Here is a 20,981-nt window from a genome sequence, read left to right as displayed (position 1 = left end):
TTTTAATTTTTCAAAATTATATAGCTACGAAATCTAGTTCAAGTAACATAACAGCGAGGCTTCGACGAGAATCGAACTCATGATCTCCTGTTTACTAGACAGGCGCTTTAATCACTAAGCCACGGAGCCCTCGCTTTGAAGCGACATGAATGCTGAATATTCCAGTAATTTAACTAAATTAACTCGTCGGAATTTTTACCCTATTGTTTTAATTTTTCAAAATTTAATAGCTACGAAATCTAGTTCAAGTAACATAACAGCGAGGCTCCGACGAGAGTCGAACTCATGATCTCCTGTTTACTAGACAGGCGCTTTAACCACTAAGCCACGGAGCCCTTGCTTTGAAGCGATATGAATGCTGAATATTTCAGTAAATTAACTAAATTATCTCATGGGAACTTTTACACTATTGTTTGCATATATGCATATCTAAATCAACTATAATTTTTAATTTTTCAAAATTTAATAGCTACGAAATCTAGGTCAAGTAATATAACAGCTAGGCTCCGACGAGAATCGAACACATGATCTCCTGTTTACAAGACAGGCGCTTTAACCACTAAGCCACGGAGCCCTTGGTTTGAAGCGATATGAATGCAGAATATTTCAGTAAATTAACTTAATTATCTCATGGGAATTTTTACCCTATTGTTTTAATTTTTCAAAATTTAATAGCTACGAAATCTAGGTCAAGTAACATAACAGCAAGGCTCCGACGAGAATCGAACACATGATCTCCTGTTTACTAGACAGGCGCTTTAACCACTAAGCCACGGAGCCCTCGCTTTGAAGCGATATGAATGCTGAATATTTCAGTAAATTAACTAAATTATCTCATGGGAAATTTTACACTAATGTTTGCATATATGCATATCTAAATCAACTATAATTTTTAATTTTTCAAAATTATATAGCTACGAAATCTAGTTCAAGTAACATAACAGCGAGGCTCCGACGAGAATCGAACTCATGATCTCCTGTTTACTAGACAGGCGCTTTAACCACTAAGCCACGGAGCCCTTGCTTTGAAGCGATATGAATGCTGAATATTTCAGTAAATTAACTAAATTATCTCATGGGAACTTTTTCACTATTGTTTGCATATATGCATATCTAAATCAACTATTATTTTTAATTTTTAAAAATTTAATAGCTTCGAAATCTAGTTCAAGTAATATAACAGCAAGGCTCCGACGAGAATCGAACACATGATCTCCTGTTTACAAGACTGGCGCTTTAACCACTAAGCCACGGAGCCCTTGCTTTGCAGCGATATGAATACAGAATATTTCAGTAAATTAACTAAATTATCTCATGGTAACTTTTGCCCTATTATTTTAATTTTTCAAAATTATGTAGCTACGAAATCTAGTTCAAGTAACATAACAGCGAGGCTCCGACGAGAATCGAACTCATGATCTCCTGTTTACTAGACAGGCGCTTTAACCACTAAGCCACGGAGCCCTTGCTTTGAAGCGATATGAATGCAGAATATTTCAGTAAATTAACTAAATTATCTCATGGGAACTTTTGCCCTATTGTTTTAATTTTTCAAAATTTAATAGCTACGAAATCTAGATCAAGTAACATAACAGCGAGGCTCCGACGAGAATCGAACTCATGATCTCCTGTTTACAAGACAGGCGCTTTAACCACTAAGCCACGGAGCCCTTGCTTGGAAGCGACATGAATGCTGAATATTCCATTAATTTAACTAAATTAACTCATCGGAATTTTTACCCTATTGTTTCAATTTTTCAAAATTTAATAGCTACGAAATCTAGGTCAAGCAACATAACAGCAAGGCTCCGACGAGAATCGAACTCATGATCTCCTGTTTACTAGACAGGCGCTTTATACACTAAGCCACGGAGCCCTTGCTTTGAAGCGATATGAATGCTGAATATTTCAGTAAATTAACTAAATTATCTCATGGGAACTTTTACACTATTGTTTGCATATATGCATATCTAAATCATTTATAATTTTTAATTTTTCAAAATTTAATAGCTTCGAAATCTAGTTCAAGTAATATAACAGCTAGGCTCCGACGAGAATCGAACACATGATCTCCTGTTTACAAGACAGGCGCTTTAACCACTAAGCCAAGGAGCCCTTGGTTTGAAGCGATATGAATGCAGAATATTTCAGTAAATTAACTAAATTATCTCATGGGAACTTTTGCCCTATTATTTTAATTTTTCAAAATTATATAGCTACGAAATCTAGTTCAAGTAACATAACAGCGAGGCTCCGACGAGAATCGAACTCATGATCTCCTGTTTACTAGACAGGCGCTTTAACCACTAAGCCACGGAGCCCTTGCTTTGAAGCGATATGAATGCTGAATATTTCAGTAAATTAACTAAATTATCTCATGGGAACTTTTACACTATTGTTTGCATATATGCATATCTAAATCAACTATAATTTCTAATTTTTCAAAATTTAATAGCTTCGAAATCTAGTTCCAGTAATATAACAGCAAGGCTCCGACGAGAATCGAACACATGATCTCCTGTTTACAAGACTTTCGCTTTAACCACTAAGCCACGGAGCCCTTGCTTTGAAGCGATATGAATGCAGAATATTTCAGTAAATTAACTAAATTATCTCAACGTAACTTTTACACTATTGTTCGCATATATGCATATCTAAATCAACTATTATTTTTAATTTTTCAAAATTATATAGCTACTAAATCTAGTTCAATCAACATAACAGCGAGGCTCCGACGAGAATCGAACTCATGATCTCCTGTTTACTAGACAGGCGCTTTAACCACTAAGCCACGGAGCCCTTGCTTTGAAGCGACATGAATGCTGAATATTCCAGTAATTTAACTAAATTAACTCATCGGAATTTTTACCCTATTGTTTTAATTTTTCAAAATTTAATAGCTACGAAATCTAGGTCAAGTAACATAACAACCAGGCTTCCACGAGAATCGAACTCATGATCTCCTGTTTACTAGACAGGCGCATTAACCACTAAGCCACGGAGCCCTTGCTTTGAAGCGATATGAATGCTGAATATTTCAGTAAATTAACTAAATTATCACATCGGAACTTTTACACTATTGTTTGCTTATATGCATATCTAAATCAACTATTATTTTTTAATTTTTCAAAATTTAATAGCTTCGAAATCTAGTTCAAGTAATATAACAGCAAGGCTCCGACGAGAATCGAACACAAGATCTCCTGTTTACAAGACTTTCGCTTTAACCACTAACCCACGGAGCCCTTGCTTTGAAGCGATATGAATGCAGAATATTTCAGTAAATTAACTAAATTATCTCAACGTAACTTTTACACTATTGTTTGCATATATGCATATCTAAATGAACTATTATTTTTAATTTTTCAAAATTTAATAGCTACGAAATCTAGTTCAATCAACATAACAGCGAGGCTCCGACGAGAATCGAACTCATGATCTCCTGTTTACTAGACAGGCGCTTTAACCACTAAGCCACGGAGCCCTTGCTTTGAAGCGACATGAATGCTGAATATTCCAGTAATTTAACTAAATTAACTCATCGGAATTTTTACCCTATTGTTTTAATTTTTCAAAATTTAATAGCTACGAAATCTAGGTCAAGTAACATAACAACCAGGCTTCCACGAGAATCGAACTCATGATCTCCTGTTTACTAGACAGGCGCATTAACCACTAAGCCACGGAGCCCTTGCTTTGAAGCGACATGAATGCTGAATATTCCAGTAATTTAACTAAATTAACTCATCGGAATTTTTACCCTATTGTTTTAATTTTTCAAAATTTAATAGCTACGAAATCTAGGTCAAGTAACATAACAACCAGGCATCCACGAGAATCGAACTCATGATCTCCTGTTTACTAGACAGGCGCATTAACCACTAAGCCACGGAGCCCTTGCTTTGAAGCGATATGAATGCTGAATATTTCAGTAAATTATCTAAATTATCTCAACGTAACTTTTACACTATTGTTTGCATATATGCATATCTAAATCAACTATTATTTTTAATTTTTCAAAATTTAATAGCTACGAAATCTAGTTCAATCAACATAACAGCGAGGCTCCGACGAGAATCGAACTCATGATCTCCTGTTTACTAGACAGGCGCTTTAACCACTAAGCCACGGAGCCCTTGCTTTGAAGCGATATGAATGCAGAATATTTCAGTAAATTAACTAAATTATCTCAACGTAACTTTTACACTATTGTTTGCATATATGCATATCTAAATCAACTATTATTTTTAATTTTTCAAAATTTAATAGCTACGAAATCTAGTTCAATCAACATAACAGCGAGGCTCCGACGAGAATCGAACTCATGATCTCCTGTTTACTAGACAGGCGCTTTAACCACTAAGCCACGGAGTCCTTGCTTTGAAGCGACATGAATGCTGAATATTTCAGTAATTTAACTAAATTAACTCATCGGAGTTTTTACCCTATTGTTTTAATTTTTCAAAATTTAATAGCTACGAAATCTAGGTCAAGTAACCTAACAGCAAGGCTCCGACGAGAATCGAACTCATGATCTCCTGTTTACTAGAGAGGCGCTTTAACCACTAAGCCACGGAGCCCTTACTTTGAAGCGATATGAATGCTGAATATTTCAGTAAATTTACTAAATTATCTCATGGGAACTTTTACACTATTGTTGGCATATAGGCATATCTAAATCAACTATTATTTTTAATTTTTCAAAATTTAATAGCTTCGAAATCTAGTTCAAGTAATATAACAGCAAGGATCCGACGAGAATCGAACACATGATCTCCTGTTTACAAGACTGGCGCTTTAACCACTAAGCCACGGAGCCCTTGCTTTGACGCGATATGAATGCTGAATATTTCAGTAAATTAACTAAATTATCTCATGGGAACTTTTACACTATTGTTTGCATATATGCATATCTAAATCAACTATAATTTCTAATTTTTCAAAATTTAATAGCTTCGAAATCTAGTTCAAGTAATATAACAGCAAGGCTCCGACGAGAATCGAACACATGATCTCCTGTTTACAAGACTTTCGCTTTAACCACTAAGCCACGGAGCCGTTGCTTTGAAGCGATATGAATGCAGAATATTTCAGTAAATTAACTAAATTATCTCAACGTAACTTTTACACTATTGTTTGCATATATGCATATCTAAATCAACTATTATTTTTAATTTTTCAAAATTTAATAGCTACGAAATCTAGTTCAAGTAATATAACAGGGAGGCTCCGACGAGAATCGAACTCATGATCTCCTGTTTACAAGACAGCCACTTTAACCACTAATCCACGGAGCCCCTGCTTTGAAGCGATATGAATGCAGAATATTTCAGTAAATTAACTAAATTACCTCATCGGAACTTTTGCCCTATTATTTTAATTTTTCAAAATTATATAGCTACGAAATCTAGTTCAATCAACATAAAAGCGAGGCTCCGACGAGAATCGAACTCATGATCTCCTGTTTACTAGACAGGCGCTTTAACCACTAAGCCACGGAGCCCTTGCTTTGAAGCGACATGAATGCTGAATATTCCAGTAATTTAACTAAATTAACTCATCGGATATTTACCCTATTGTTTTAATTTTTCAAAATTTAATAGCTACGAAATCTAGGTCAAGTAACATAACAACCAGGCTTCCACGAGAATCGAACTCATGATCTCCTGTTTACTAGACAGGCGCATTAACCACTAAGCCACGGAGCCCTTGCTTTGAAGCGATATGAATGCTTAATATTTCAGTAAATTAACTAAATTATCACATCGGAACTTTTACACTATTGTTTGCATATATGCATATCTAAATCAACTATTATTTTTAATTTTTCAAAATTTAATAGCTACGAAATCTAGTTCAATCAACATAACAGCGAGGCTCCGACGAGAATCGAACTCATGATCTCCTGTTTACTAGACAGGCGCTTTAACCACTAAGCCACGGAGCCCTTGTTTTGAAGTGACATGAATGCTGAATATTCCAGTAATTTAACTAAATTAACTCATCGGAGTTTTTACCCTATTGTTTTAATTTTTCAAAATTTAATAGCTACGAAATCTAGGTCAAGTAATATAACAGCAAGGCTCCGACGAGAATTGAACTCATGATCTCCTGTTTACTAGACAGGCGCTTTAACCACTAAGCCACGGAGCCCTTACTTTGAAGCGATATGAATGCTGAATATTTCAGTAAATTTACTAAATTATCTCATGGGAACTTTGACACTATTGTTTGCATATATGCATATCTAAATCAACTATTATTTTTAATTTTTCAAAATTTAATAGCTTCGAAATCTAGTTCAAGTAATATAACAGCAAGGATCCGACGAGAATCGAACACATGATCTCCTGTTTACAAGACTGGCGCTTTAACCACTAAGCCACGGAGCCCTTGCCTTGAAGCGATATGAATGCTGAATATTTCAGTAAATTAACAAAATTATCTCATGGGAATTTTTACACTATTGTTTGCATATATGCATATCTAAATCAAATATTATTTTTAATTTTTCAAATATTATTTTTAATTTTTCAAATATTATTTTTAATTTTTCAAAATTTAATAGCTTCGAAATCTAGTTCAAGTAATATAACAGCAATGCTCCGACGAGAATCGAACACATGATCTCCTGTTTACAAGACTGGCGCTTTAACCACTAAGCCACTGAGCCCTTGCTTTGAAGCGATATGAATGCAGAATATTTCAGTAAATTAACTAAATTATCTCATGGGAACTTTTGCCCTATTATTTTAATTTTTTAAAATTATATAGCTACGAAATCTAGTTCATGTAACATAACAGCGAGGCTCCGACGAGAATCGAGTTCATGATCTCCTGTTTACTAGACAGGTGCTTTAACCACTAAGCCACGGAGCCCTTGCTTTGAAGCGACATGAATGCTGAATATTCCAGTAATTTAACTAAATTAACACCTCGGAATTTTTACCCTATTGTTTTAATTTTTCAAAATTTAATAGCTACGAAATCTAGGTCAAGTAATATAACAGCAAGGCTCCGACGAGAATCGAACTCATGATCTCCTGTTTACTAGACCTGGCGCTTTAACCACTAAGCCACGGAGCCCTTGCTTTGAAGCGATATGAATGCTGAATATTTCAGTAAATTAACTAAATTATCTCATGGGAACTTTCACACTATTGTTTGCATATATGCATATCTAAATCAACTATAATTTTTAATTTTTCAAAATTATATAGCTACGAAATCTAGTTCAATCAACATAACAGCAAGGCTCCGACGAGAATCGAACACATGATCTCCTGTTTACATGACTGGCGCTTTAACCACTAAGCCACGGAGCCCTTGCTTTGAAGCGATATGAATGCAGAATATTTCAGTAAATTAACTAAATTATCTCATGGGAACTTTTGCCCTATTATTTTAATTTTTCAAAATTATATAGCAACGAAATCTAGTTCAAGTAACATAACAGCGAGGCTCCGACGAGAATCGAACTCATGATCTCCTGTTTACTAGACAGGCGCTTTAACCACTAAGCCACGGAGCCCTTGCTTTGAAGCGACATGAATGCTGAATATTCCAGTAATTTAACTAAATAAACTCATCGGAATTTTTACCCTATTGTTTTAATTTTTCAAAATTTAATAGCTACGAAATCTAGTTCAAGTAACATAACAGCGAGGCTCCGACGAGAATCGAACTCATGATCTCCTGTTTACAAGACAGGCGCTTTAACCACTAAGCCACGGAGCCCTTGCTTTGAAGCGACATGAATGCTGAATATTCCAATAATTTAACTAAATTAACTCATCGGAATTTTTACCCTATTGTTTGAATTTTTCAACATTTAATAGCTTCGAAATCTAGTTCAATCAACATAAAAGCGAGGCTCCGACGAGAATCGAACTCATGATCTCCTGTTTACTAGACAGGCGCTTTAACCACTAAGCCACGGAGCCCTTGCTTTGAAGCGACATGAATGCTGAATATTCCAGTAATTTAACTAAATTAACTCATCGGATATTTACCCTATTGTTTTAATTTTTCAAAATTTAATAGCTACGAAATCTAGGTCAAGTAACATAACAACCAGGCTTCCACGAGAATCGAACTCTTGATCTCCTGTTTACTAGACAGGCGCATTAACCACTAAGCCACGGAGCCCTTGCTTTGAAGCGATATGAATGCTTAATATTTCAGTAAATTAACTAAATTATCACATCGGAACTTTTACACTATTGTTTGCATATATGCATATCTAAATCAACTATTATTTTTAATTTTTCAAAATTTAATAGCTACGAAATCTAGTTCAATCAACATAACAGCGAGGCTCCGACGAGAATCGAACTCATGATCTCCTGTTTACTAGACAGGCGCTTTAACCACTAAGCCACGGAGCCCTTGTTTTGAAGTGACATGAATGCTGAATATTCCAGTAATTTAACTAAATTAACTCATCGGAGTTTTTACCCTATTGTTTTAATTTTTCAAAATTTAATAGCTACGAAATCTAGGTCAAGTAATATAACAGCAAGGCTCCGACGAGAATTGAACTCATGATCTCCTGTTTACTAGACAGGCGCTTTAACCACTAAGCCACGGAGCCCTTACTTTGAAGCGATATGAATGCTGAATATTTCAGTAAATTTACTAAATTATCTCATGGGAACTTTGACACTATTGTTTGCATATATGCATATCTAAATCAACTATTATTTTTAATTTTTCAAAATTTAATAGCTTCGAAATCTAGTTCAAGTAATATAACAGCAAGGATCCGACGAGAATCGAACACATGATCTCCTGTTTACAAGACTGGCGCTTTAACCACTAAGCCACGGAGCCCTTGCCTTGAAGCGATATGAATGCTGAATATTTCAGTAAATTAACAAAATTATCTCATGGGAATTTTTACACTATTGTTTGCATATATGCATATCTAAATCAAATATTATTTTTAATTTTTCAAATATTATTTTTAATTTTTCAAATATTATTTTTAATTTTTCAAATATTATTTTTAATTTTTCAAAATTTAATAGCTTCGAAATCTAGTTCAAGTAATATAACAGCAATGCTCCGACGAGAATCGAACACATGATCTCCTGTTTACAAGACTGGCGCTTTAACCACTAAGCCACTGAGCCCTTGCTTTGAAGCGATATGAATGCAGAATATTTCAGTAAATTAACTAAATTATCTCATGGGAACTTTTGCCCTATTATTTTAATTTTTTAAAATTATATAGCTACGAAATCTAGTTCATGTAACATAACAGCGAGGCTCCGACGAGAATCGAGTTCATGATCTCCTGTTTACTAGACAGGTGCTTTAACCACTAAGCCACGGAGCCCTTGCTTTGAAGCGACATGAATGCTGAATATTCCAGTAATTTAACTAAATTAACACCTCGGAATTTTTACCCTATTGTTTTAATTTTTCAAAATTTAATAGCTACGAAATCTAGGTCAAGTAATATAACAGCAAGGCTCCGACGAGAATCGAACTCATGATCTCCTGTTTACTAGACCTGGCGCTTTAACCACTAAGCCACGGAGCCCTTGCTTTGAAGCGATATGAATGCTGAATATTTCAGTAAATTAACTAAATTATCTCATGGGAACTTTCACACTATTGTTTGCATATATGCATATCTAAATCAACTATAATTTTTAATTTTTCAAAATTATATAGCTACGAAATCTAGTTCAATCAACATAACAGCAAGGCTCCGACGAGAATCGAACACATGATCTCCTGTTTACATGACTGGCGCTTTAACCACTAAGCCACGGAGCCCTTGCTTTGAAGCGATATGAATGCAGAATATTTCAGTAAATTAACTAAATTATCTCATGGGAACTTTTGCCCTATTATTTTAATTTTTCAAAATTATATAGCAACGAAATCTAGTTCAAGTAACATAACAGCGAGGCTCCGACGAGAATCGAACTCATGATCTCCTGTTTACTAGACAGGCGCTTTAACCACTAAGCCACGGAGCCCTTGCTTTGAAGCGACATGAATGCTGAATATTCCAGTAATTTAACTAAATAAACTCATCGGAATTTTTACCCTATTGTTTTAATTTTTCAAAATTTAATAGCTACGAAATCTAGTTCAAGTAACATAACAGCGAGGCTCCGACGAGAATCGAACTCATGATCTCCTGTTTACAAGACAGGCGCTTTAACCACTAAGCCACGGAGCCCTTGCTTTGAAGCGACATGAATGCTGAATATTCCAATAATTTAACTAAATTAACTCATCGGAATTTTTACCCTATTGTTTGAATTTTTCAACATTTAATAGCTTCGAAATCTAGGTCAAGTAACATAACAGCAAGGCTCCGACGAGAATCGAACTCATGATCTCCTGTTTACTAGACAGGCGCTTTAACCACTAAGCCACAGAGCCCTTGCTTTGAAGCGATATGAATGCTGAATATTACAGTAAATTAACTAAATTATCTCATGGGAACTTTTACACTATTGTTTGCATATATGCATATCTAAATCAACTATAATTTTTAATTTTTCAAAATTTAATAGCTTCGAAATCTAGTTCAAGTAATATAACAGCTAGGCTCCGACGAGAATCGAACACATGATCTCCTGTTTACAAGACAGGCGCTTTAACCACTAACCCACGGAGCCCTTGGTTTGAAGCGATATGAATGCAGAATATTTCAGTAAATTAACTAAATTATCTCATGGGAACTTTTACACCATTGTTTGCATATATGCATATCTAAATCAACTATTATTTTTAATTTTTCAAAATTTAATAGCTACGAAATCTAGTTCAATCAACATAACAGCGAGGCTGCGACGAGAATCGAACTCATGATCTCCTGTTTACTAGACAGGCGCTTTAACCACTAAGCCACGGAGCCCTTGCTTTGAAGCGACATGAATGCTGAATATTCCAGTAATTTAACTAAATTAACTCATCGGAGTTTTTACCCTATTGTTTTAATTTTTCAAAATTTAATAGCTTTGAAATTTAGGTCAAGTAACATAACAGCGAGGCTCCGACGAGAATCGAACTCATGATCTCCTGTTTACTAGACAGGCGCTTTAACCACTAAGCCACGGAGCCGTTGCTTTGAAGCGATATGAATGCAGTATATTTCAGTAAATTAACTAAATTATCTCATCGGAATTTTTACCATATTGCTTTAATTTTTCAAAATTTAATAGCTACGAAATCTAGGTCAAGTAACATAACAGCAATGCTCCGACGAGAATCGAACTCATGATCTCCTGTTTACTAGACAGGCACTTTAACCACTAAGCCACGGAGCCCTCGCTTTCAAGCGACATGAATGCTGAATATTCCAGTAATTTAACTAAATTAACTCATCGGAATTTTTACCCTATTGTTTTAATTTTTCAAAATTTAATAGCTACGAAATCTAGTTCAAGTAACATAACAGCGAGGCTCCGACGAGAATCGAACTCATGATCTCCTGTTTACAAGACAGGCGCTTTAACCACTAAGCCACGGAGCCCTTGCTGTGAAGCGATATGAATGCTGAATATTTCAGTAAATTAACTAAATTATCACATCGGAACTTTTACACTATTGTTTGCTTATATGCATATCTAAATCAACTATTATTTTTTAATTTTTCAAAATTCAATAGCTTCGAAATCTAGTTTAAGTAATATAACAGCGAGGCTCCGACGAGAACCGAACTCATGATCTCCTGTTTACAAGACAGGCGCTTTAACCACTAAGCCACGGAGCCATTGCTTTGAAGCGACATGAATGCTGAATATTCCAGTAATTTAACTAAATTAACTAATCGGAATTTTTACCCTATTGTTTTAATTTTTCAAAATTTAATAGCTACGAAATCTAGGTCAAGTAACATAACAGCAAGGCTCCGACGAGAATCGAACTCATGATCTCCTGTTTACTAGACAGGCGCTTTAACCACTAAGCAACGGAGCCCTTGCCTTGAAGCGATATGAATGCTGAATATTTCAGTAAAATAACAAAATTATCTCATGGGAATTTTTACACTATTGTTTGCATATATGCATATCTAAATCAAATATTATTTTTAATTTTTCAAATATTATTTTTAATTTTTCAAATATTATTTTTAATTTTTCAAAATTTAATAGCTTCGAAATCTAGTTCAAGTAATATAACAGCAATGCTCCGACGAGAATCGAACACATGATCTCCTGTTTATTAGACAGGCGCTTTAACCACTAAGCCACGGAGCCCTTGCTTTGAAGCGACATGAATGCTGAATATTCCAGTAATTTAACTAAATAAACTCATCGGAATTTTTACCCTATTGTTTTAATTTTTCAAAATTTAATAGCTACGAAATCTAGTTCAAGTAACATAACAGCGAGGCTCCGACGAGAATCGAACTCATGATCTCCTGTTTACAAGACAGGCGCTTTAACCACTAAGCCACGGAGCCCTTGCTTTGAAGCGACATGAATGCTGAATATTCCAATAATTTAACTAAATTAACTCATCGGAATTTTTACCCTATTGTTTTAATTTTTCAAAATTTAATAGCTACGAAATCTAGTTCAAGTAACATAACAGCGAGGCTCCGACGAGAATCGAACTCATGATCTCCTGTTTACAAGACAGGCGCTTTAACCACTAAGCCACGGAGCCCTTGCTGTGAAGCGATATGAATGCTGAATATTTCAGTAAATTAACTAAATTATCACATCGGAACTTTTACACTATTGTTTGCTTATATGCATATCTAAATCAACTATTATTTTTTAATTTTTCAAAATTCAATAGCTTCGAAATCTAGTTTAAGTAATATAACAGCGAGGCTCCGACGAGAACCGAACTCATGATCTCCTGTTTACAAGACAGGCGCTTTAACCACTAAGCCACGGAGCCATTGCTTTGAAGCGACATGAATGCTGAATATTCCAGTAATTTAACTAAATTAACTAATCGGAATTTTTACCCTATTGTTTTAATTTTTCAAAATTTAATAGCTACGAAATCTAGGTCAAGTAACATAACAGCAAGGCTCCGACGAGAATCGAACTCATGATCTCCTGTTTACTAGACAGGCGCTTTAACCACTAAGCAACGGAGCCCTTGCCTTGAAGCGATATGAATGCTGAATATTTCAGTAAAATAACAAAATTATCTCATGGGAATTTTTACACTATTGTTTGCATATATGCATATCTAAATCAAATATTATTTTTAATTTTTCAAATATTATTTTTAATTTTTCAAAATTTAATAGCTTCGAAATCTAGTTCAAGTAATATAACAGCAATGCTCCGACGAGAATCGAACACATGATCTCCTGTTTATTAGACAGGCGCTTTAACCACTAAGCCACGGAGCCCTTGCTTTGAAGCGACATGAATGCTGAATATTCCAGTAATTTAACTAAATAAACTCATCGGAATTTTTACCCTATTGTTTTAATTTTTCAAAATTTAATAGCTACGAAATCTAGTTCAAGTAACATAACAGCGAGGCTCCGACGAGAATCGAACTCATGATCTCCTGTTTACAAGACAGGCGCTTTAACCACTAAGCCACGGAGCCCTTGCTTTGAAGCGACATGAATGCTGAATATTCCAATAATTTAACTAAATTAACTCATCGGAATTTTTACCCTATTGTTTGAATTTTTCAACATTTAATAGCTACGAAATCTAGGTCAAGTAACATAACAGCAAGGCTCCGACGAGAATCGAACTCATGATCTCCTGTTTACTAGACAGGCGCTTTAACCACTAAGCCACAGAGCCCTTGCTTTGAAGCGATATGAATGCTGAATATTACAGTAAATTAACTAAATTATCTCATGGGAACTTTTACACTATTGTTTGCATATATGCATATCTAAATCAACTATAATTTTTAATTTTTCAAAATTTAATAGCTTCGAAATCTAGTTCAAGTAATATAACAGCTAGGCTCCGACGAGAATCGAACACATGATCTCCTGTTTACAAGACAGGCGCTTTAACCACTAACCCACGGAGCCCTTGGTTTGAAGCGATATGAATGCAGAATATTTCAGTAAATTAACTAAATTATCTCATGGGAACTTTTACACTATTGTTTGCATATATGCATATCTAAATCAACTATTATTTTTAATTTTTCAAAATTTAATAGCTACGAAATCTAGTTCAATCAACATAACAGCGAGGCTCCGACGAGAATCGAACTCATGATCTCCTGTTTACTAGACAGGCGCTTTAACCACTAAGCCACGGAGCCCTTGCTTTGAAGCGACATGAATGCTGAATATTCCAGTAATTTAACTAAATTAACTCATCGGAGTTTTTACCCTATTGTTTTAATTTTTCAAAATTTAATAGCTTTGAAATCTAGGTCAAGTAACATAACAGCAAGGCTCCGACGAGAATCGAACTCATGATCTCCTGTTTACTAGACAGGCGCTTTAACCACTAAGCCACGGAGCCCTTGCTTTGAAGCGATATGAATGCAGAATATTTCAGTAAATTAACTAAATTATCTCATGGGAACTTTTGCCCTATTATTTTAATTTTTCAAAATTATATAGCTACGAAATCTAGTTCAAGTAACATAACAGCGAGGCTCCGACGAGAATCGAACTCATGATCTCCTGTTTACTAGACAGGCGCTTTAACCACTAAGCCACGGAGCCCTTGCTTTGAAGCGATATGAATGCAGAATATTTCAGTAAATTAACTAAATTATCTCATGGGAACTTTTGCCCTATTATTTTAATTTTTCAAAATTATATAGCTACGAAATCTAGTTCAAGTAACATAACAGCGAGGCTCCGACGAGAATCGAACTCATGATCTCCTGTTTACTAGACAGGCGCTTTAACCACTAAGCCACGGAGCCCTTGCTTTGAAGCGATATGAATGCAGAATATTTCAGTAAATTAACTAAATTATCTCATCGGAATTTTTACCCTATTGCTTTAATTTTTCAAAATTTAATAGCTACGAAATCTAGGTCAAGTAACATAACAGCAATGCTCCGACGAGAATCGAACTCATGACGTCCTGTTTACTAGACAGGCGCTTTAACCACTAAGCCACGGAGCCCTCGCTTTGAAGCGACATGAATGCTGAATATTCCAGTAATTTAACTAAATTAACTCATCGGAATTTTTACCCTATTGTTTTAATTTTTCAAAATTTAATAGCTACGAAATCTAGTTCAAGTAACATAACACGAGGCTCCGACGAGAATCGAACTCATGATCTCCTGTTTACAAGACAGGCGCTTTAACCACTAAGCCACGGAGCCCTTGCTTTGAAGCGATATGAATGCTGAATATTTCAGTAAATTAACTAAATTATCACATCGGAACTTTTACACTATTGTTTGCTTATATGCATATCTAAATCAACTATTATTTTTTAATTTTTCAAAATTTAATAGCTACGAAATCTAGTTCAAGTAACATAACAGCGACGCTCCGACGAGAATCGAACTCATGATCTCCTGTTTACAAGACAGGCGCTTTAACCACTAAGCCACGGAGCCCTTGTTTTGAAGCGACATGAATGCTGAATATTCCAGTAAATTAACTAAATTAACTCCTCGGAATTTTTACCCTATTGTTTTAATTTTTCAAAATTTAACAGCTACGAAATCTAGGGCAAGTAACACAACAGCAAGGCTCCGACGAGAATCGAACTCATGATCTCCTGTTTACTAGACAGGCGCTTTAACCACTAAGCCACGGAGCCCTTGCTTTGAAGCGACATGAATGCTGAATATTCCAGTAATTTAACTAAATTAACTCATCGGAATTTTTACCCTATTGTTTTAATTTTTCAAAATTTAATAGCTACGAAATCTAGTTCAAGTAACATAACACGAGGCTCCGACGAGAATCGAACTCATGATCTCCTGTTTACAAGACAGGCGCTTTAACCACTAAGCCACGGAGCCCTTGCTTTGAAGCGATATGAATGCTGAATATTTCAGTAAATTAACTAAATTATCTCATGGGAACCTTCACACTATTGTTTGCATATATGCATATCTAAATCAACTATAATTTTTAATTTTTCAAAATTTAATAGCTTCGAAATCTAGTTCAAGTAATATAACAGCTAGGCTCCGACGAGAATCGAACACATGATCTCCTGTTTACAAGACAGGCGCTTTAACCACTAACCCACGGAGCCCTTGGTTTGAAGCGATATGAATGCAGAATATTTCAGTAAATTAACTAAATTATCTCATGGGAACTTTTACACTATTGTTTGCATATATGCATATCTAAATCAACTATTATTTTTAATTTTTCAAAATTTAATAGCTACGAAATCTAGTTCAATCAACATAACAGCGAGGCTCCGACGAGAATCGAACTCATGATCTCCTGTTTACTAGACAGGCGCTTTAACCACTAAGCCACGGAGCCCTTGCTTTGAAGCGACATGAATGCTGAATATTCCAGTAATTTAACTAAATTAACTCATCGGAGTTTTTACCCTATTGTTTTAATTTTTCAAAATTTAATAGCTTTGAAATCTAGGTCAAGTAACATAACAGCAAGGCTCCGACGAGAATCGAACTCATGATCTCCTGTTTACTAGACAGGCGCTTTAACCACTAAGCCACGGAGCCCTTGCTTTGAAGCGATATGAATGCAGAATATTTCAGTAAATTAACTAAATTATCTCATGGGAACTTTTGCCCTATTATTTTAATTTTTCAAAATTATATAGCTACGAAATCTAGTTCAAGTAACATAACAGCGAGGCTCCGACGAGAATCGAACTCATGATCTCCTGTTTACTAGACAGGCGCTTTAACCACTAAGCCACGGAGCCCTTGCTTTGAAGCGATATGAATGCAGAATATTTCAGTAAATTAACTAAATTATCTCATGGGAACTTTTGCCCTATTATTTTAATTTTTCAAAATTATATAGCTACGAAATCTAGTTCAAGTAACATAACAGCTAGGCTCCGACGAGTATCGAACTCATGATCTCCTGTTTACTAGACAGGCGCTTTAACCACTAAGCCACGGAGACCTTGCTTTGAAGCGACATGAATGCTGAATATTCCAGTAATTTAACTAAATAAACTCATCGGAATTTTTACCCTATTGTTTTAATTTTTCAAAAATTAATAGCTACGAAATCTGGTTCAAGTAACATAACAGCGAGGCTCCGACGAGAATCGAACTCATGATCTCCTGTTTACAAGACAGGCGCTTTAACCACTAAGCCACGGAGCCCTTGCTTTGAAGCGACATGAATGCTGAATATTCCAGTAAATTAACTAAATTAACTCATCGGAATTTTTACCCTATTGTTTCAATTTTTCAACATTTAATAGCTACGAAATCTAGGTCAAGTAACATAACAGCAAGGCTCCGACGAGAATCGAACTCATGATCTCCTGTTTACTAGACAGGCGCTTTAACCACTAAGCAACGGAGCCCTTGCCTTGAAGCGATATGAATGCTGAATATTTCAGTAAATTAACTAAATTATCTCATGGGAACTTTTCCCTATTATTTTAATTTTTCAAAATTATATAGCTACGAAATCTAGTTCAAGTAACATAACAGCGAGGCTCCGACGAGAATCGAACTCATGATCTCCTGTTTACTAGACAGGCGCTTTAACCACTAAGCCACGGAGCCCTTGATTTGAAGCGACATGAATGCTGAATATTCCAGTAATTTAACTAAATTAACTCCTCGGAATTTTTACCCTATTGTTTTAATTTTTCAAAATTTAATAGCTACGAAATCTAGGTCAAGTAACATAACAGCAATGCTCCGACGAGAATCGAACTCATGATCTCCTGTTTTCTAGACAGGCGCTTTAACCACTAAGCAACGGAGCCCTTGCCTTGAAGCGATATGAATGCTGAATATTTCAGTAAATTAACTAAATTATCTCATGGGAACTTTTACACTATTGTTTGCATATATGCATATCTAAATCAAATATTATTTTTAATTTTTCAAATATTATTTTTAATTTTTCAAAATTTAATAGCTTCGAAATCTAGTTCAAGTAATATAACAGCAAGGCTCCGACGAGAATCGAACACATTATCTCCTGTTTACAAGACTGGCGCTTTAACCACTAAGCCACGGAGCCCTTGCTTTGAAGCGATATGAATGCAGAATATTTCAGTAAATTAACTAAATTATCTCATGGGAACTTTCGCCCTATTATTTTAATTTTTCAAAATTATATAGCTACGAAATCTAGTTCATGTAACATAACAGCGAGGCTCCGACGAGAATCGAGTTCATGATCTCCTGTTTACTAGACAGGCGCTTTAACCACTAAGCCACGGAGCCCATGCTTTGAAGCGACATGAATGCTGAATATTCCAGTAATTTAACTAAATTAACTCCTCAGAATTTTTACCCTATTGTTTTAATTTTTCAAAATTTAATAGCTACGAAATCTAGGTCAAGTAATATAACAGCAAGGCTTCGACGAGAATCGAACTCATAATCTCCTGTTTACTAGACCTGGCGCTTTAACCACTAAGCCACGGAGCCCTTGCTTTGAAGCGATATGAATGCTGAATATTTCAGTAAATTAACTAAATTATCTCATGGGAACTTTCACTCTATTGTTTGCATATATGCATATCTAAATCAACTATAATTTTTAATTTTTCAAAATTATATAGCTACGAAATCTAGTTCAATCAACATAACAGCAAGGCTCCGACGAGAATCGAGTTCATGATCTCCTGTTTACAAGACAGGCGCTTTAACCACTAACCCACGGAGCCCTTGGTTTGAAGCGATATGAATGCAGAATATTTCAGAAAATTAACTAAATTTTCTCATGGGAACTTTTGCCCTATTATTTTAATTTTTCAAAATTATATAGCTACGAAATCTAGTTCAAGTAACATAACAGCGAGGCTCCGACGAGAATCGAACTCATGATCTCCTGTTTACTAGACAGGCGCTTTAACCACTAAGCCACGGAGCCCTTGCTATGAAGCGACATGAACACTGAATATTCCAGTAGTTTAACTAAATTAACTCCTCGGAATTTTTACCCTAATGTTTTAATTTTTCAAAATTTAATAGCTACGAAATCTAGGTCAAGTAACATAACAGCAATGATCCGACGAGAATCGAACACATGATCTCCTTTTAACTAGACAGGCGCTTTAACCACTAAGCCACGGAGCCCTTGCTTTGAAGCGACATGAATGCTGAATATTCCAGTAATTTAATTAAATTAACTCATCGGAATTTTTACCCTATTGTTTTAATTTTTCAAAATTTAATAGCTACGAAATCTAGGTCAAGTAACATAACAGCAAGGCTCCGACGAGTATCGAACTCATGATCTCCTGTTTACTAGACAGGCGCTTTAACCACTAAGCCACGGAGCCCTTGCTTTGAAGCGATATGAATGCTGAATATTTCAGTAAATTAACTAAATTATCTCATGGGAACTTTTACACTATTGTTTGCATATATGCATATCTAATTCAACTATAATTTTTAATTTTTCAAAATTTAATAGCTTCGAAATCTAGTTCAAGTAATATAACAGCAAGGCTCCGACGAGAATCGAACTCATGATCTCCTGTTTACAAGACAGCCGCTTTAACCACTAAGCCACGGAGCCCTTGCTTTGAAGCGATATGAATGCAGAATATTTCAGTAAATTAACTAAATTATCTCATGGGAACTTTAGCCCTATTATTTTAATTTTTCAAAATTATATAGCTACGAAATCTAGTTCAAGTAACATAACAGCGAGGCTCCGACGAGAATCGAACTCATGATCTCCTGTTTACTAGACAGGCGCTTTAACCACTAAGCCACGGAGCCCTTGCTTTGAAGCGATATGAATGCAGAATATTTCAGTAAATTAACTAAATTATCTCATCGGAATTTTTACCCTATTATTTTAATTTTTCAAAATTATAGAGCTACGAAATCTAGTTCAAGTAACTTAACAGCGAGGCTCCGACGAGAATCGAACTCATGATCTCCTGTTTACTATACAGGCGCTTTAACCACTAAGCCACGGAGCTATTGCTTTGAAGTGACATGAATGCTGAATATTCCTGTAATTTAACTAAATTAAATCGTCGGAATTTTTACCCTATTGTTTTAATTTTTCAAAATTTAATAGCTACGAAATATAGATCAAGTAACATAACAGCAAGGCTCCGACGAGAATCGAACTCATGATCTCCTGTTTACTAGACTGGCGCTTTAACCACTAAGGCACGTAGCCCTTGCTTTGAAGCGATATGAATGCTGAATATTTCTGTAAATTAAATAAATTATCTCATGGGAACTTTTACACTATATTTTGCATATATGCATATCTAAATCAACTATATTTTTTAATTTTTCAAAATTTAATAGCTTCGAAATCTAGTTCAAGTAATATAACAGGGAGGCTCCGACGAGAATCGAACACATGATCTCCTATTTACAAGACTGGCGCTTTAACCACTAAGCCACGGAGCCCTTGCTTTGAAGCGATATGAATGCAGAATGTTTCAGTAAATTAACTAAATTATCTCGTGGGAACTTTTGCCCTATTATTTTAATTTTTCAAAATTATATAGCTACGAAATCTAGTTCAAGTAACATAACAGCGAGGCTCCGACGAGAATCGAACTCATGATCTCCTGTTTACTAGACAGGCGCTTTAACCACTAAGCCACGGAGCCCTTGCTTTGAAGCGACATGAATGCTGAATATTCCAGTAATTTAACTAAATTAACTCATCGGAATTTTTACCCTAATGTTTTAATTTTTCAAAATTTAATAGCTACGAAATCTAGTTCAAGTAACATAACAGCGAGGCTCCGACGAGACTCGAACTCATGATCTCCTGTTTAATAGACAGGCCACAGGCGCTTTAATCACTAAGCCACGGAGCCCTTGCTTTGAAGCGACATGAATGCTGAATATTCCAGTAATTTAATTAAATTAACTCATTGGAATTTTTACCCTATTGTTTTAATTTTTCAAAATTTAATAGC

The 20,981-nt window shown here is 35.3% G+C and overlaps 54 non-coding genes across 54 annotated transcripts; all 54 read right to left on the bottom strand.

Moving 5' to 3' along the window:
* Positions 1 to 262: 262 nt before the first annotated feature.
* Positions 263 to 335, bottom strand: TRNAT-AGU (transfer RNA threonine (anticodon AGU)). The gene has a single exon. It is a non-coding gene; the product is annotated as a tRNA-Thr (tRNA).
* Positions 336 to 501: 166 nt separating this feature from the next.
* On the bottom strand, positions 502 to 574 carry TRNAT-UGU (transfer RNA threonine (anticodon UGU)). Its single transcript has one exon. It is a non-coding gene; the product is annotated as a tRNA-Thr (tRNA).
* Positions 575 to 946: 372 nt separating this feature from the next.
* Positions 947 to 1,019, bottom strand: TRNAT-AGU (transfer RNA threonine (anticodon AGU)). Its single transcript has one exon. It is a non-coding gene; the product is annotated as a tRNA-Thr (tRNA).
* Positions 1,020 to 1,391: 372 nt separating this feature from the next.
* On the bottom strand, positions 1,392 to 1,464 carry TRNAT-AGU (transfer RNA threonine (anticodon AGU)). Its single transcript has one exon. It is a non-coding gene; the product is annotated as a tRNA-Thr (tRNA).
* Positions 1,465 to 1,597: 133 nt separating this feature from the next.
* TRNAT-UGU (transfer RNA threonine (anticodon UGU)) lies at positions 1,598 to 1,670 on the bottom strand. Its single transcript has one exon. It is a non-coding gene; the product is annotated as a tRNA-Thr (tRNA).
* A 578-nt stretch (positions 1,671 to 2,248) lies between these two features.
* TRNAT-AGU (transfer RNA threonine (anticodon AGU)) lies at positions 2,249 to 2,321 on the bottom strand. The gene has a single exon. It is a non-coding gene; the product is annotated as a tRNA-Thr (tRNA).
* Positions 2,322 to 2,726: 405 nt separating this feature from the next.
* Positions 2,727 to 2,799, bottom strand: TRNAT-AGU (transfer RNA threonine (anticodon AGU)). The gene has a single exon. It is a non-coding gene; the product is annotated as a tRNA-Thr (tRNA).
* A 612-nt stretch (positions 2,800 to 3,411) lies between these two features.
* On the bottom strand, positions 3,412 to 3,484 carry TRNAT-AGU (transfer RNA threonine (anticodon AGU)). Its single transcript has one exon. It is a non-coding gene; the product is annotated as a tRNA-Thr (tRNA).
* Positions 3,485 to 4,062: 578 nt separating this feature from the next.
* On the bottom strand, positions 4,063 to 4,135 carry TRNAT-AGU (transfer RNA threonine (anticodon AGU)). The gene has a single exon. It is a non-coding gene; the product is annotated as a tRNA-Thr (tRNA).
* A 166-nt stretch (positions 4,136 to 4,301) lies between these two features.
* TRNAT-AGU (transfer RNA threonine (anticodon AGU)) lies at positions 4,302 to 4,375 on the bottom strand. The gene has a single exon. It is a non-coding gene; the product is annotated as a tRNA-Thr (tRNA).
* Positions 4,376 to 5,430: 1,055 nt separating this feature from the next.
* On the bottom strand, positions 5,431 to 5,503 carry TRNAT-AGU (transfer RNA threonine (anticodon AGU)). The gene has a single exon. It is a non-coding gene; the product is annotated as a tRNA-Thr (tRNA).
* Positions 5,504 to 5,874: 371 nt separating this feature from the next.
* On the bottom strand, positions 5,875 to 5,947 carry TRNAT-AGU (transfer RNA threonine (anticodon AGU)). The gene has a single exon. It is a non-coding gene; the product is annotated as a tRNA-Thr (tRNA).
* Positions 5,948 to 6,080: 133 nt separating this feature from the next.
* TRNAT-AGU (transfer RNA threonine (anticodon AGU)) lies at positions 6,081 to 6,153 on the bottom strand. Its single transcript has one exon. It is a non-coding gene; the product is annotated as a tRNA-Thr (tRNA).
* A 1,305-nt stretch (positions 6,154 to 7,458) lies between these two features.
* On the bottom strand, positions 7,459 to 7,531 carry TRNAT-AGU (transfer RNA threonine (anticodon AGU)). The gene has a single exon. It is a non-coding gene; the product is annotated as a tRNA-Thr (tRNA).
* A 133-nt stretch (positions 7,532 to 7,664) lies between these two features.
* Positions 7,665 to 7,737, bottom strand: TRNAT-UGU (transfer RNA threonine (anticodon UGU)). The gene has a single exon. It is a non-coding gene; the product is annotated as a tRNA-Thr (tRNA).
* Positions 7,738 to 7,870: 133 nt separating this feature from the next.
* On the bottom strand, positions 7,871 to 7,943 carry TRNAT-AGU (transfer RNA threonine (anticodon AGU)). Its single transcript has one exon. It is a non-coding gene; the product is annotated as a tRNA-Thr (tRNA).
* A 371-nt stretch (positions 7,944 to 8,314) lies between these two features.
* TRNAT-AGU (transfer RNA threonine (anticodon AGU)) lies at positions 8,315 to 8,387 on the bottom strand. Its single transcript has one exon. It is a non-coding gene; the product is annotated as a tRNA-Thr (tRNA).
* A 133-nt stretch (positions 8,388 to 8,520) lies between these two features.
* TRNAT-AGU (transfer RNA threonine (anticodon AGU)) lies at positions 8,521 to 8,593 on the bottom strand. Its single transcript has one exon. It is a non-coding gene; the product is annotated as a tRNA-Thr (tRNA).
* Positions 8,594 to 9,919: 1,326 nt separating this feature from the next.
* Positions 9,920 to 9,992, bottom strand: TRNAT-AGU (transfer RNA threonine (anticodon AGU)). Its single transcript has one exon. It is a non-coding gene; the product is annotated as a tRNA-Thr (tRNA).
* A 133-nt stretch (positions 9,993 to 10,125) lies between these two features.
* On the bottom strand, positions 10,126 to 10,198 carry TRNAT-UGU (transfer RNA threonine (anticodon UGU)). The gene has a single exon. It is a non-coding gene; the product is annotated as a tRNA-Thr (tRNA).
* A 133-nt stretch (positions 10,199 to 10,331) lies between these two features.
* TRNAT-AGU (transfer RNA threonine (anticodon AGU)) lies at positions 10,332 to 10,404 on the bottom strand. Its single transcript has one exon. It is a non-coding gene; the product is annotated as a tRNA-Thr (tRNA).
* Positions 10,405 to 11,015: 611 nt separating this feature from the next.
* On the bottom strand, positions 11,016 to 11,088 carry TRNAT-AGU (transfer RNA threonine (anticodon AGU)). Its single transcript has one exon. It is a non-coding gene; the product is annotated as a tRNA-Thr (tRNA).
* A 339-nt stretch (positions 11,089 to 11,427) lies between these two features.
* On the bottom strand, positions 11,428 to 11,500 carry TRNAT-UGU (transfer RNA threonine (anticodon UGU)). Its single transcript has one exon. It is a non-coding gene; the product is annotated as a tRNA-Thr (tRNA).
* A 167-nt stretch (positions 11,501 to 11,667) lies between these two features.
* Positions 11,668 to 11,740, bottom strand: TRNAT-UGU (transfer RNA threonine (anticodon UGU)). The gene has a single exon. It is a non-coding gene; the product is annotated as a tRNA-Thr (tRNA).
* Positions 11,741 to 11,873: 133 nt separating this feature from the next.
* TRNAT-AGU (transfer RNA threonine (anticodon AGU)) lies at positions 11,874 to 11,946 on the bottom strand. Its single transcript has one exon. It is a non-coding gene; the product is annotated as a tRNA-Thr (tRNA).
* A 208-nt stretch (positions 11,947 to 12,154) lies between these two features.
* Positions 12,155 to 12,227, bottom strand: TRNAI-AAU (transfer RNA isoleucine (anticodon AAU)). Its single transcript has one exon. It is a non-coding gene; the product is annotated as a tRNA-Ile (tRNA).
* A 133-nt stretch (positions 12,228 to 12,360) lies between these two features.
* Positions 12,361 to 12,433, bottom strand: TRNAT-UGU (transfer RNA threonine (anticodon UGU)). Its single transcript has one exon. It is a non-coding gene; the product is annotated as a tRNA-Thr (tRNA).
* Positions 12,434 to 12,566: 133 nt separating this feature from the next.
* TRNAT-UGU (transfer RNA threonine (anticodon UGU)) lies at positions 12,567 to 12,639 on the bottom strand. The gene has a single exon. It is a non-coding gene; the product is annotated as a tRNA-Thr (tRNA).
* A 167-nt stretch (positions 12,640 to 12,806) lies between these two features.
* Positions 12,807 to 12,879, bottom strand: TRNAT-UGU (transfer RNA threonine (anticodon UGU)). Its single transcript has one exon. It is a non-coding gene; the product is annotated as a tRNA-Thr (tRNA).
* A 133-nt stretch (positions 12,880 to 13,012) lies between these two features.
* Positions 13,013 to 13,085, bottom strand: TRNAT-AGU (transfer RNA threonine (anticodon AGU)). The gene has a single exon. It is a non-coding gene; the product is annotated as a tRNA-Thr (tRNA).
* A 187-nt stretch (positions 13,086 to 13,272) lies between these two features.
* Positions 13,273 to 13,345, bottom strand: TRNAI-AAU (transfer RNA isoleucine (anticodon AAU)). The gene has a single exon. It is a non-coding gene; the product is annotated as a tRNA-Ile (tRNA).
* A 133-nt stretch (positions 13,346 to 13,478) lies between these two features.
* TRNAT-UGU (transfer RNA threonine (anticodon UGU)) lies at positions 13,479 to 13,551 on the bottom strand. The gene has a single exon. It is a non-coding gene; the product is annotated as a tRNA-Thr (tRNA).
* Positions 13,552 to 13,684: 133 nt separating this feature from the next.
* On the bottom strand, positions 13,685 to 13,757 carry TRNAT-AGU (transfer RNA threonine (anticodon AGU)). Its single transcript has one exon. It is a non-coding gene; the product is annotated as a tRNA-Thr (tRNA).
* A 405-nt stretch (positions 13,758 to 14,162) lies between these two features.
* Positions 14,163 to 14,235, bottom strand: TRNAT-AGU (transfer RNA threonine (anticodon AGU)). The gene has a single exon. It is a non-coding gene; the product is annotated as a tRNA-Thr (tRNA).
* Positions 14,236 to 14,368: 133 nt separating this feature from the next.
* TRNAT-AGU (transfer RNA threonine (anticodon AGU)) lies at positions 14,369 to 14,441 on the bottom strand. Its single transcript has one exon. It is a non-coding gene; the product is annotated as a tRNA-Thr (tRNA).
* Positions 14,442 to 14,574: 133 nt separating this feature from the next.
* TRNAT-AGU (transfer RNA threonine (anticodon AGU)) lies at positions 14,575 to 14,647 on the bottom strand. Its single transcript has one exon. It is a non-coding gene; the product is annotated as a tRNA-Thr (tRNA).
* A 133-nt stretch (positions 14,648 to 14,780) lies between these two features.
* Positions 14,781 to 14,853, bottom strand: TRNAT-AGU (transfer RNA threonine (anticodon AGU)). Its single transcript has one exon. It is a non-coding gene; the product is annotated as a tRNA-Thr (tRNA).
* Positions 14,854 to 15,191: 338 nt separating this feature from the next.
* Positions 15,192 to 15,264, bottom strand: TRNAT-UGU (transfer RNA threonine (anticodon UGU)). Its single transcript has one exon. It is a non-coding gene; the product is annotated as a tRNA-Thr (tRNA).
* Positions 15,265 to 15,429: 165 nt separating this feature from the next.
* Positions 15,430 to 15,504, bottom strand: TRNAT-UGU (transfer RNA threonine (anticodon UGU)). Its single transcript has one exon. It is a non-coding gene; the product is annotated as a tRNA-Thr (tRNA).
* Positions 15,505 to 15,637: 133 nt separating this feature from the next.
* Positions 15,638 to 15,710, bottom strand: TRNAT-AGU (transfer RNA threonine (anticodon AGU)). Its single transcript has one exon. It is a non-coding gene; the product is annotated as a tRNA-Thr (tRNA).
* Positions 15,711 to 15,842: 132 nt separating this feature from the next.
* Positions 15,843 to 15,915, bottom strand: TRNAT-UGU (transfer RNA threonine (anticodon UGU)). Its single transcript has one exon. It is a non-coding gene; the product is annotated as a tRNA-Thr (tRNA).
* Positions 15,916 to 16,320: 405 nt separating this feature from the next.
* On the bottom strand, positions 16,321 to 16,393 carry TRNAT-AGU (transfer RNA threonine (anticodon AGU)). The gene has a single exon. It is a non-coding gene; the product is annotated as a tRNA-Thr (tRNA).
* A 133-nt stretch (positions 16,394 to 16,526) lies between these two features.
* On the bottom strand, positions 16,527 to 16,599 carry TRNAT-AGU (transfer RNA threonine (anticodon AGU)). Its single transcript has one exon. It is a non-coding gene; the product is annotated as a tRNA-Thr (tRNA).
* A 133-nt stretch (positions 16,600 to 16,732) lies between these two features.
* Positions 16,733 to 16,805, bottom strand: TRNAT-AGU (transfer RNA threonine (anticodon AGU)). The gene has a single exon. It is a non-coding gene; the product is annotated as a tRNA-Thr (tRNA).
* Positions 16,806 to 17,144: 339 nt separating this feature from the next.
* On the bottom strand, positions 17,145 to 17,217 carry TRNAT-UGU (transfer RNA threonine (anticodon UGU)). Its single transcript has one exon. It is a non-coding gene; the product is annotated as a tRNA-Thr (tRNA).
* A 133-nt stretch (positions 17,218 to 17,350) lies between these two features.
* TRNAT-AGU (transfer RNA threonine (anticodon AGU)) lies at positions 17,351 to 17,423 on the bottom strand. The gene has a single exon. It is a non-coding gene; the product is annotated as a tRNA-Thr (tRNA).
* A 132-nt stretch (positions 17,424 to 17,555) lies between these two features.
* TRNAT-AGU (transfer RNA threonine (anticodon AGU)) lies at positions 17,556 to 17,628 on the bottom strand. Its single transcript has one exon. It is a non-coding gene; the product is annotated as a tRNA-Thr (tRNA).
* Positions 17,629 to 17,761: 133 nt separating this feature from the next.
* Positions 17,762 to 17,834, bottom strand: TRNAS-AGA (transfer RNA serine (anticodon AGA)). Its single transcript has one exon. It is a non-coding gene; the product is annotated as a tRNA-Ser (tRNA).
* Positions 17,835 to 18,879: 1,045 nt separating this feature from the next.
* Positions 18,880 to 18,952, bottom strand: TRNAT-AGU (transfer RNA threonine (anticodon AGU)). The gene has a single exon. It is a non-coding gene; the product is annotated as a tRNA-Thr (tRNA).
* Positions 18,953 to 19,291: 339 nt separating this feature from the next.
* TRNAT-AGU (transfer RNA threonine (anticodon AGU)) lies at positions 19,292 to 19,364 on the bottom strand. The gene has a single exon. It is a non-coding gene; the product is annotated as a tRNA-Thr (tRNA).
* Positions 19,365 to 19,530: 166 nt separating this feature from the next.
* TRNAT-UGU (transfer RNA threonine (anticodon UGU)) lies at positions 19,531 to 19,603 on the bottom strand. The gene has a single exon. It is a non-coding gene; the product is annotated as a tRNA-Thr (tRNA).
* A 133-nt stretch (positions 19,604 to 19,736) lies between these two features.
* Positions 19,737 to 19,809, bottom strand: TRNAT-AGU (transfer RNA threonine (anticodon AGU)). The gene has a single exon. It is a non-coding gene; the product is annotated as a tRNA-Thr (tRNA).
* A 784-nt stretch (positions 19,810 to 20,593) lies between these two features.
* On the bottom strand, positions 20,594 to 20,666 carry TRNAT-AGU (transfer RNA threonine (anticodon AGU)). The gene has a single exon. It is a non-coding gene; the product is annotated as a tRNA-Thr (tRNA).
* Positions 20,667 to 20,799: 133 nt separating this feature from the next.
* On the bottom strand, positions 20,800 to 20,879 carry TRNAN-AUU (transfer RNA asparagine (anticodon AUU)). The gene has a single exon. It is a non-coding gene; the product is annotated as a tRNA-Asn (tRNA).
* Between the last annotated feature and the right edge of the window lie 102 nt (positions 20,880 to 20,981).

The sequence above is a fragment of the Phalangium opilio genome, unplaced genomic scaffold (genome assembly GCF_054372755.1).
Source record: "Phalangium opilio isolate 3A_F unplaced genomic scaffold, DU_Popi_V2 ptg000092l_1, whole genome shotgun sequence".
Classification (NCBI taxonomy): domain Eukaryota; kingdom Metazoa; phylum Arthropoda; class Arachnida; order Opiliones; family Phalangiidae; genus Phalangium; species Phalangium opilio.
Note: the sequence above shows the minus strand (reverse complement) of the source record. Positions and strands in the feature narration are given on the sequence as shown.